Source organism: Ailuropoda melanoleuca, chromosome 1, assembly GCF_002007445.2.
Source record: "Ailuropoda melanoleuca isolate Jingjing chromosome 1, ASM200744v2, whole genome shotgun sequence".
In the NCBI taxonomy this organism is placed as follows: domain Eukaryota; kingdom Metazoa; phylum Chordata; class Mammalia; order Carnivora; family Ursidae; genus Ailuropoda; species Ailuropoda melanoleuca.
In genome coordinates, this window is record NC_048218.1 from 71451577 (window position 1) to 71463092 (window position 11516).

General features: G+C 49.4%; 1 long non-coding RNA gene across 1 annotated transcript in view; it reads left to right on the forward strand.

Annotated features, from left to right (window-relative positions):
* LOC105239529 overlaps positions 1 to 9476 on the forward strand; it is a 159750-nt gene extending 150274 nt beyond the window's left edge. Inside the window, exon 9 of the long non-coding RNA XR_004625676.1 lies at positions 6528 to 9476. This is a non-coding gene — a long non-coding RNA (uncharacterized LOC105239529). The remainder of the gene's footprint in view (positions 1 to 6527) is intronic.
* Positions 9477 to 11516: the final 2040 nt, after the last annotated feature.

The window sequence follows — 11516 nt, forward strand, 5'->3', positions numbered from 1 at the left end:
TATTTACTTCCTGGGAGGACCAGACAGACCTCTTGTGTAGGGTGATTCCAGAAGGACCAACTCTGAAGATGTGTCGTAAGCAGTTCCCTAACGAGAGCTCAGGAGAGGCTGCTAAAATAATGGCAAAGCTTTTCAGAAATAAAACATGGAAGCATGAACCTTGTTATAGGTAGAACTCCATTCTGGAATGTGGAGAAGTCTAACAGGGTAAACGTCTGAGCAAGGGTCAACCGAACAGGCCAGAGGTGCAGGGCCGCCATACAAAGCACCACGGACGGGGTGCTTAGACAACAGGAATGTATTCTTCCACAGTTCTAGAGGCTAGGAGTTCAAAATCCGGGTGGCAGCAGGGCCACACTCCCTCTGACCTGGCCTCTTCCTCGCTGCTGGCGGTGGCCAGCCCTCCTTGGCTTGACCCACATTACTCCAATCTCTCCCTCCGCCTGTCCTCGCATGGTGTCCTCCTCTTCTCGGAAGGACTTACAAGTGGCCTTAAGAATCCCTTATGCTTGTTTGGATTTGTACACGTGTGTCCGTACACATCCTAATTCGATCTGCATAGCAACCCGGCAAATGGCAAAGACTCATAATTCCCATTTTATAGGCAAAGAAATGGAAATGAGGAGGGGGATGCCCTCTGGTCAAGGCTGCCAGCATCTGGGACCCTCACTGACTCTCTTCCGTAACTCTTCTCCCTTGTCCCCATGAATGGTCTCAAGGAAGTTAACTAGCCCACCGAAGGCCCCGTCTGGCTTGGTGGTCCCAAAGCCCCCATGTATTCCACTCCATCTTGTCTTTGGTGCACTTTTAACGTAGCCCTCACCCTGATCTCTGGCCAGGGTGCCGGGAAGCAAGGCCAGTGAGGCCACTCCCCGGAAGCCTCGGGAGCTCGGAAGCACAACCCTGAGGTCCTCGCTGTGGGGCTCGGGCTCGGCCCTCCGGTCATGCTCTGGCAGCAGACAGCCTGGCTCCCTTTCAAGTTGCTTCAACTCGTGTTTATTATTGTCTTCCATCATTTCCAACTGTCTCGCGTCCCTTTCTTTTGCAGAGTACATAAACTCAGCGTGTTTAGCTTTTGAAAAAGATTTGCTGTGCAGTCTCATGGTACTTAAGTGGTTTAAAATGTATTGTTTTGTGGGTCTCTCCGCCAGCCACAGAGCTCACTGTCGGGAGAAGCAGGACACCAGGGGGGCTGATGTTGACTCAATTTTAGGGAGTTTGAAGGCATTCCTGAGACCATACAGATTATAAATATTCTGTCTCATTGTCCCCGAAGCTACTAAAATATTCCAGAAATGACCATGTTTCAACATCTAAGCTACATATTTCAGATTGCCTCTTGTCCTCAGAAATGACTTCCATAAACAGCCTTCCATAAGCCACGGTAATGTTTCTGAAGTGGGAAGAATACGGTCACTCAATTGCTAACGCACCCCCCCCCAAGACTGGACGCGCAAGGCTGTTTTCTGCCAGGACTCTGATTTATGAGATGCTGTATGAGTTCTGAGTTGAATATATGTGGCCGGCTGCCCTCAGTGCACAGACTTGCTGGGATTGTTTTTCCACATGATTAGACAGATTACGTTTATGTTATACATTTATTGTTTAGGTGTACGGGCTATGCTCGCTTTGCACGGTGCGAATTAACCGAGACACAGAGCCGTGACGTTAGAACTGTGTCTTCCCTCCGCACGGAGCCATGGTGACTGCGAAGGGAGAACACGGTTCTGTGCAGATCGAGGACTACCTGTAGCTGCTTTTCAATACAATTCGGGGAAAGAATGTGACACCAGCAGTTCTCACTTCTGAAACAAACAGTGAGTGCCCACTGGGCGCGAGGCACCATGCTTGACTCTGCACTAAAACACAGCAGCCACAGCCCCCACATTTGAGCATAAGGGTAGAAAAGGTCAGATAGGGACAGAAATGATGGAATGAAGACAGGGCGGCTGAAAGAGACCCGTGCTGCAGGAGCTCAGAGGGGGCGTGGTCATTTTTTCCGGGCTGGCGGGGCGGGGCGCGGGGGGGGGGCTGGCAGGAAACAGAGAAGGCATATGGAGGGGTTAATGTTTGAATGGAGCTTCCCCGAGAGAAGTGTGGATTTTGGAAATACAGACGAGGGAAATGGAGGCATTCCAAGCTGAGCCAATAACATGAGCAAAAGCACAGGGGTGAGAAACCTGGAACCCCCGAACTGGGAAGTTAGGGATGATGACCTAGGGTAACCTTGATGAAGGAGAGAATCTCTACTTCTAAAGTCCACACACCAAGGGTGGGTGGTGATAAGCAGTCCCATGTTAGGGACCCCACAGTCCTGTCAGCTTCATGGCCTTGCTTGATGCCTAGGACAAACCCATGAATGGTTTTACAGATGGGTTTTACAAACCCATTTTACAGATGAAGAAGCAGAAAAGCAGAATTCTAAAGGCCAAGCCTCCATAACTAGGAAGTAACGAAGCAAGGAGAATGCAGGCTTCCTGAGGCCCATTCCACTCCTTTTCCGATTAGGTCACCCTGAGAAGTTGGTGCTCTTGACAGTTGTCTTGGATCTGTGGCCAACTGTCCAGCTTCACCCAATTTGGTTCACAAAAGTACTAATTATTATCACTAATCTCTCCCCAAGGAAACAGTCAACCTCGGCACATCGAATGGCTTTAAGTTTCGTTGCTCGCTTATTTCCACTGTTCTTAGTTTTACGTTAAAGATTAATGGGATTAGATTTTAGAAAACTGTTCCCCACAGGGTATTTTTAATTGTTAAAATAAATAAATAAATAACAGTCCCAACTAAAGGGGGTTTTCACTGTGGCGCCGAGCTGTCTTCCATTTTGGGTGGATTTTCCCTTTGTTTAGCCAGTAATTACTGCAGGCCTGCTGTCCTGGGCTACTCCTAGCCAGGCCGGATGGGTCCCCTGAAGAATACTGACTCCAGGACTGGACTCGTCCGTCCCTTCAAGTTTACCACCAGCATCACAAAGAAGCCTCTCCATCAGTTGCTTTGTGACAGATCAGCATGGATTAAATCCCAATCAGGGTATCTGAGAGCGGGCAAGATGGGGCTGTCGGGAGGCCCACCCTGTGGGTCTGAAGACTTTGACCGAATAAACACAGTCTGGAAGGGCGGGGGAGCTTAAAAGTAAAACTGTAAATGATCCCATCTGTGATTCTTGGCTGATTATTCCTCTGGGGCGGACCAAAGAGGAGGGGACCAGAAGAGAGGGTCTCTCTTTGCTTTAAACAAAATATCGTTACACTTCTAGCATCTTCCTAGTTTGGGGTATTTTCCAAGTGAAAGTTCATTAGGGAGACACGAAAGCACGTTTTGCTAATATCCATCAAAGAGAGGGGCTCGGTTTCAAAGCACAGAAGAAATACAATAGTGTTGAAGAAAACTACATGAAAAAGATCTTACGGCCCTGAGAAGCAAGAGAGAGGCAGAGACTGGTGACTTGGGGTTTTTTGTGTGTGTTTTGGGTTTTTTTTTTTTTTTTAAAGCCAAACGTTATTTGGGACAAAATAAGTGAGTCTCAGGAAAATTAGTATCTCCTGGACTGTCTCTTATTTACGTGGGGCAGCCTGAACTAAACATTCTGAAATGTTTGTAAATGTTTGGATTTCCTTTTCCATATTTTCTCCTGTTGGCACCAGACCCGAAGGACTCAGCAGTCCTCAAACGTGGTTCTTACCCACGGTGATGACTATTATTAACACGTATTGATTGAGAGGATAGACAGGAACAGGATTAAGTGCAGATCCGGAGCCCAGGGATTAGGTCTGGCTGGTGAGGAGAATGTAAACAGGGGACGTCTGAGCAGTGGGGAGCAGGAGTGGCTTGTTAGAGGTCTGGCTGGGGAACAGGGTGGCTTTGTGTCTGTCCTCAGGCCATGGCCTGGGCCCGGATGCTGCTGTGCGTTCGCCGGGCTCCCTGGCTTGGTCATTGGTCTGAAGAGGGTTGGAAGAATGTCCCTTCCGGGGGCTGTCTAGGGGTGTTGCATTAGTCCCAGGACGACATGCCCCTCTGCAAGGGGCACTCCTTCAGTCCAGGTAGAAGGATACTTTCTCTGAGGTTGTGCTTTTTGCTGAGGAAATCCCAGCTGATCTCCAGAATGCTCCTTTAGGGAGCGGTTCTCTGCCATTTTGGAAGGTCCTGTCTCCCTTGGCTGCCATGGGAGGCAGGGCATGGAGTACTGTGAACCTCCCCCAAACATTTCTTTCAAAATAAGGTCTCAAATGGACACAAAAGAGGAGCTCTGACTCCTCAGGAAAAAATCTGCCATAAGAATTCAGGCTGCAGCCCTGGGTAACAGTGAACCCGTTCCCAGCAGGGAGACTAGGACTGTGGAGCCAGCCATCGAGTGGACCTGCTTTCACCCCCTCATGAGACCCAACTAGAGGCGGATCGGTGGGTCTGAGTTCCCAGGTTCATGGTTTCGTTTAGAGAGTCCTCTAGGCCAGGGCTCTCACCGAGCGCCCTTGATCTCATCAGTAGCAGGGACACGGGGCAGGCAGAGTGGAGCCCTGGTGCTGTGGGATAGTGCTTCTCATCACTGGCTTTGGAATCCAAGATACGGGCTCAAATTCCAGCTACATCTGCTCAGTTTTCTCATCTGTCAAAGGAGGATAATATCATCTACTTAGGAGAGTATCTTTGAAAAGGAAGCACAATAATATATGTGAGTGGTTACTTAGCTTAGTGCCTGGCGCATAGTAAGTGCCAAATAAATGGTAGTTTTATGATTTCCTGTTGTGGACTTTACCGACAAGTGCGGAGACGGGGACATTAATATTTCGGGAGCACCCACTGCATGTGACACATCCTACCGTTGCTTACACGGGTGTAGGGAGAATAGACTCTTCCCTCCTCAGGTATGGTGCCCGTCGTTGAGTTAAGGTGACACTGATATCTAGCACCGGAAGCTGAGGGTGGAGGAAATGAAAGCCACTTGCTCCCTCTTCTCCAATCTAATGCCAAGAGGCAGAAATGCGTGACTCTCCAGTGTCACCCACACTGGTTTTGTTCTTCACCAACGTGAGTACTTTGACTTGCTTTGGCAGCTGCGAATCCTGGGGTCCAAGGAGAGAAAAGACTTTTGTCATCGCTGGTGGCTGGGCCCTGGATCTCAGCAAGTCGCAAACCCACGGCTGCCATGCAGTGGGCGGGCCTCTCCCCGTCCTGCTGCTCCCAGCCATAGCACGTCTTCACTCAGACTCAGAACTCAGGCTCTGAAAGCGTGGACAGGAAATCCTGAATTACCCTTTGGGCAACTCAGGTACAGTGGAAATGGGTAGGAAAGGTGAATGAGTCAAGCAGAGAGAAAGAGACTGGGAGATAACTAGTCGTCGATTCATTCAGCAGCCGCTTGTGGGGTCCACGCTTCATGCCAGCCTTGCTCTTGGTGCCGAGTTTCCAGAGATGAACAAAACGCAGCCTCTGACCTCCAAAACAGAATGGCTCTTTGTTTGCCGGGTGCTGTTTAATGTCGGTGAGCATTCAACACACTTGAGATTTGGGCAGTTTTTGATGTAGATTATTCCTCAATAGAAAGTTAAAAAAAAAAAAAAGAACAGTAGTAGACATAGACATTCTAAATGCTGGGTGCAGAGAAGGTGGGGTGTGTTAGGGTAGGAAGTGTTACAGGTTGGGTTCCTGGCGGAGGGTCCAGTGTGAGCAAAGTCGTGAAGGAGAGAAACCGTGTGTTGTGGGCAGGAAAATATGAAGAACCCCGTGCTGTTGGAGCAAACACTGTGGGGCAGGAAACGATGAGCACTGAGATTGCAGAGGGAGGCGAGGACTCCGTGTCTATGTGGGGGACTCTGTCTTGTGGGCGATGGAGAGCCCTGGGCTGTCTCCAGTCAAAGGGGGAGGATTGGTCAGGTCTGCACTGTAGACAGCAGTGAGGAGGTGGCTCAAGACCAAGGACAGAGAAGCCAGTTTTGAGGCCACTGACATTTTCCAAAGGAGAGATGGGTGAGAGCTTGAACTCAGATACAGGGTTTTACACGGTGCAGATGTGTGCACGCACACGTGCATGTTTCCAGTCAAATCGAAGGTTTTCCTCTAGTTTTCTACAGAGAAGTCTATTTGAGCTTGGTAGGAGCAAGGTAGAATTGTGCAAGAAGAACTGATTTCTCTCTTTTAAAAAATCTTTTTAATATCAGGAGATTTTGAGGGAGATTTCCTGCTACGAATGCCTCCTACGTCAGATATCAGCAACACACATTTCGTGTCTCTTGTATTTTTGTTTTTGGAGACATTTGTAAGGAAATAATTCTTCCTAATTCTTTTGGGGGTTTATATGCTGCTTGTCTCTTCTCTGAGATAGTTTCCGTTATCTACTTTACTGGCGAGACGCTAGTCTGCGACACGAACACCCGTATTAGCTCATCTCTTCCACCTTTAGCGATTCCCTTCTCTCGTCTGTTCTAGAAGAAACTCCCAAGCAGAAAACTTGATGAAGAGATTTCATCTCCTCTCCATAACCCCAGATTGGCTGATGTGTTTTCTCACATCTTGTTCCTTGAAAACAGGAGGCTGAAAGTTCCGCTCATCCATTCTAGAACAGTGGCTGGTGCCTGCTCTCGCCCTGGCTCTGAGAGGCCCTGACGGTGCCCTGGACTCGGGATGGGGTGTGGACTCAGAATCTTCTTACCTGAGGTCATCTATCTGAACTCTCGTGTTTCAAAGGAATGCTGATTTCCCAAAGGACAACTGTCCCCCAAAGGGGACGAGTCAATAATGAGGCATGTGCCGAGAGCCGGGTTGTTTCCAGCTGGAGGCTGGGACACTGCCCGCTGTTGGAGGGCCCAGATTCTAGGTCTGCATGAGCCACTTTTGAGGAGTATGGCTTTGGGCAAATTATTTCACCTCAAGGAGACCAATTTTCTCATCACAAAAACAAGGTTATAGACTCTACCATTTTGCTCTTCTAGGTTGCATGACGTTGGGGAGGGGAATATTTTGGCCCCTGAAAAGTGCACTTTGAAATTAATGGTCTAGGATTTGAATTTCCTCCTGGACATGAACCAAAGCACCGCTGAAGCAGCTTTGATGATAATAAAGGAGTTTGAAGAAGTAAGGAGGGAGCGGGCAAAATACTCCATCAGCAATGTGAGAGTACGTAATGATGTCCTGATTATCCATTCTAGCAAGATTTGGGGCAAATGTTGACGGGCTTCCTTTTGCTCTCTTCCTATGCAAGGTTTTACAAACTCATTTCCACACGGGCTGAGGCAGAAATCCCCTGGGAAGTGGAAGCTGAAACTCAGCATTATTGCAAGGGAGGACCAGCCTTGGTCGCACCACCTGGGCTGGGTGTTCCGCTGTGCCCGTCACTCCCTGACGGTAGCTGGGTAAGCCTCTTCACCGATCTGGGCCTCAGTCGGGCATGGGTGTCATGCATCTGTCGGTCAGGGTACTATTATGATTGTGTATTAGTATGTATGATAGCATTTAAAATGGATTCTGCGCTGTCCCCAGATGTGTGGTCAATAATACCTTCTAGGGCCTGAAGAGCCTCATAACATGAATAACTGGCTTCCTGTCTGCTCAACGACAGGACTCAGGAGTTGTGCTGAGTGCTCCCACAGTGGCACGGGGGTGGCACGTGGGAGGCTGCTAGGGGGCCCAGCTTGCCCACCATGCAGGAATGTGGCAGGTGCATACACACGCCATTTTCCTTCTGTCCCCGTTGTAAAGTAGCAGACTGTCAGCCGGAACCTACCGAGGGGATGAGCATTACTCAGAGGGTGGGTCCGGTTTCCATTTTAGACCCGAAGTAAACTCTCCAGGCTCTGTTGTAGTTGGCTAATAGCAATTCCCAAACCACAGGCTCCAGAGATATGAGCCAGTGTTCCAGGAGAAGCCACCCACGGGAGAGGGGAGGACAGAGGGAGAAAGCCTGGCCCAGGGTCCTGTGTGTTGGGACTGATTGCTTCAAATGGAAGGTTACTGAGCCTTCCAGTTCAGGGCACATTGGTAAGACTCGTGCAAAACCCAGTCCGCATCCACAGATGCGCACATGGCAGGGAGTCGGACTTGCCCTCTCCAAAGTCAACATCAAGAGAACCATGGGAATCGTGGGGTCCCTTGGAAGTTCTTCATTCTGTTTTTTCTTTCCCCCAAGCTCAGAAAGACCAGCACACCACTTAGGAGGCTTGGTTTGGATGGCTCTCCAAACCCCTGGTCAGATTGCTATCTTTCAACTAAAACATAGGGTTAGTTGAATTTTCGACCAGACTTCATTACAAACAATTATCTTGGCATGTTATCTTACTATTTCCTTTGGAGGGTTTTTCCATGTTAAAAAAAATTTACCGGGTCCTGTGAATGACTAGATTGAGAAATGAAACCTCAAATTGGTCAGGAAGTATGAAGATTGGAGAATTCCTGAATGTCATCTACTCTGCGGAAGTCGTCATGCCCCTGTAACAGCAAAGAGAGACAGCATCCTGAGAGTGCAGCTCGGAGGCCTTCGGCAACTTGCAAAATCGGAGAGGGTCTACCCTGAAAAATCACCTGTTTAATCCCTTGCCTTAAGGGGAGGTTCTATATGAATGTTCAGACCCTTTAGTTCTTGAACACACACACACACACACACACACACACACACACTCCACATTTGTATGCAATATTGCACACCCCCCCCCATAACTCACAGCAATTAGGAGTTGAATTCCCCAGTTTTCTGGGCTGATCCTAGCGACCTAGCAAAAGGGACTCTTGAGAAGGAGAAAGAAATTCCACACTGGTGAGGTTAGGGCTGCAGTCCTTAACAGCGAGGTGGTTTCTTGGAGACAGCCTGCTTGAGAGAGGGAAAGGTCCTGTCGTCGTCGTCAGAAGCCTTGAAGGCTAAAGCCACACTCGGTTGGGGCTGGGCTTTGGGTAGTGGTGGGTTTTACCTCGTGAGCACCCCATCTGCCCTCTGACCCCCACAGCCCAGGGGCTTCTCCTTGCACTGTCCTCCACCCACCTCTGCAAACCTTCCATCTCGGATGCTACTTTAAAGTCCCCTGGGAAAGCCAAGTTGCCAATTAAGCCTCTTTGAGGCCGGTTCTCATTCCTTCCCCACTAATTGAAATGTTACTCCTTTTACTAAACCCATAAACCACCCAAACACAACGGTCTTCCTCATTTGCATTGTAACAATGTCCCTAATGTGCTTCCAAGAGCTTTACATTGAGGCGAACCTTTTCTCCCCTAGCTGTATGAACTGTCAAAAGCAATTCCCAGGCAAAGGCCTTCATTTCCATCCCTATACAGCTGCTCATTAGCTAAGGTGGAAGAAATTCCTTTTATTCTGGATTCATTTCCCAGGATGATAATGTCCTTTTTGTCTCAGGTCACTGTTCCCAAACTAGGCCTTAATTGCTGAGAGTAATTGAGTTAATACATATTTACAGCCCAGTAAGGGTAAAGAAGGTCTCCTGTAGTTTTATTTGAGACATTTTATTTAACCTGCAATAAAATCATTAACAAGTTGTTCGGTGTTAATTCTGTCTGCCCTTTATCTTGTCTCTCTTCCTTGGGAAAGTTGGCGGAAAGCAGATGGCTTTGGCGTGGGTTGGGTTCTCAGGCTCCATAGACTGGGGAGCCGCAGTCCTCACTTCCTCACCTCCAGATTCTCTTCCATTCAGAGAAGAGGGCCTCTTCTTGGTGAAAGCAGATAGCCTGGGGCCACACCGTGCCGCTCTGCCAGGCACCCAGCCAAGGAGGGCAGGCAGGACGGCGAAACCCCATCAGAGCCATAGGGCCGGCAGGGCTCCGGAATCAGCTCGCACCAGTAACTTGAGCCCAAAGTGGCCCACAGGCTGGGCACTGAGCCCACGTGTCAGGCCATGCGACAGCCTGGCCTCTGGAGCCTGCCCAGAAAAAGGGTCTGGAACCAGGGCAGGAGGAGGGATCAAGGGCTAAGGGCGATGCCAGGGAAAGCCAGGGGGTTTCCAAGCTTCGCCCTGGGAGGCCCCATGGCTGGTCTGTGGCACAGCATTCCCTCTCTTTCCCATAATCAGCGGGGAGAGATATGGAGGCCCTCTTCACCGTGGGGTTCCAGGCCTCTTTACCCCATCGGAGGGAAATTGGCTTACCAAAATGAAATGGGCTTGAGTCAACCTGCCTGTCTGCCCCCAGAATCCTGCTCCCAGGTCCCAGAAACTTCCTTCCCTCTCTCCTGTTTTGCCTGGGCCTCCGGCTACTTTTCTTTCTGATCTATCCAGAAGAATCAGGGCCTGAGGAATGGACCAGACTGCGGCAGAACTAGCAGGCAATTCCCTAGAATCCATGCTTTGTTGTACAGTCCCTGGGCACATATCTTGACTACATTTTCCAGCTCCGTTTTGACATGGATCAGGGGGCAGTGACAAGGGCTCTCTCCATGCTCTTTGCCCCGTCTGGCTGCCTGGAGGGGATTTTTGAAGCCAAATGTTGAAAATGGCGGAGACCCAGTCAGCTCAAAAATGTAAGTGATGGGTGGATAGCTGTCCTACTCATCCTCTGTATGAACATGAGACGAATGTCCATGTGACACAGCCTGATGTGAACAACACTGGAGTTGTGGAGCTGTTGACTTCTAGAATGTTCACCCACCAGTGCCTCTCCCACTCATCTCTTAAGACTCAGCTCAGAATCTTGCCCCTCTGTGGAGTCTTCCCACGGGCAGAGGAAACACAGGTGTAGCCTCTTCTAGTCCTTAATCCATGGGCTCCAAGCAAAGCTACCTTTTCTACCTCTAGGCAGATCGAGCCAAGCAGGAACTTGGAACACGGCCAACTGAGTGTAATTTAGAAACTCAGCTTGACGGCCAAAAGTCTCCAAGCCAAAGGTAGCTCCTCGGAGACTCTGATTTCATAATGCTTTGTTTCTGAAATCGGGCTCAAAGCCCTGGATGAGGAGAATGAGTACTAAGCTGATTTCTCGGGCACTCAGCATGTCGGAAATAGATGGGCTTTTTAAGAAACCATGGGTTCCTGCTCCTTTTCCTGACAGATGAGAAGCCTGATGCCCCAAGTGGAAGAGATAGAATCAGTGCTCGGCCTCTGGACTCTCATCTCAGTGCTCCTTAAGTGTCTTATTTAAGCAAGGCAGATGATGTGTGCTGTTGGCAAGGCTCCCTCTGCCTTCCTGGTGAGTGCTCTGAATTATTCGTCCTTTTTAGTTCATCAAGATGTGCTTGCTTTATTCCACTCTGTTCCAGTCTTCTCTTCCCTGAGCACTGGACATCAGAGTTCTTGGTGCTGGCTCCAGCGTGAGCATGCTGGGAAGCACCCGCATTTCCAAGGTTAACCGTTCAACACCCATCTGGCTTGTGCAAGGCAAGAGGATCTTTTCCTCTGCTCTGTAGCAAGGAGTTGGCACAGGCAGAAAATGCATCACCAAACCTGTTTCTTTGTGGGGTCGTTCCCGTCGTGGGATAAAAAGAATCCGTGGGGAGGAATTCCATCCCCATTTTACAGAGGAGGGAACTGAGGCTCAGAAAGGTATGGTGATTAGCCCAAGGCTCTATGAGATGGGATGCCTTCCTT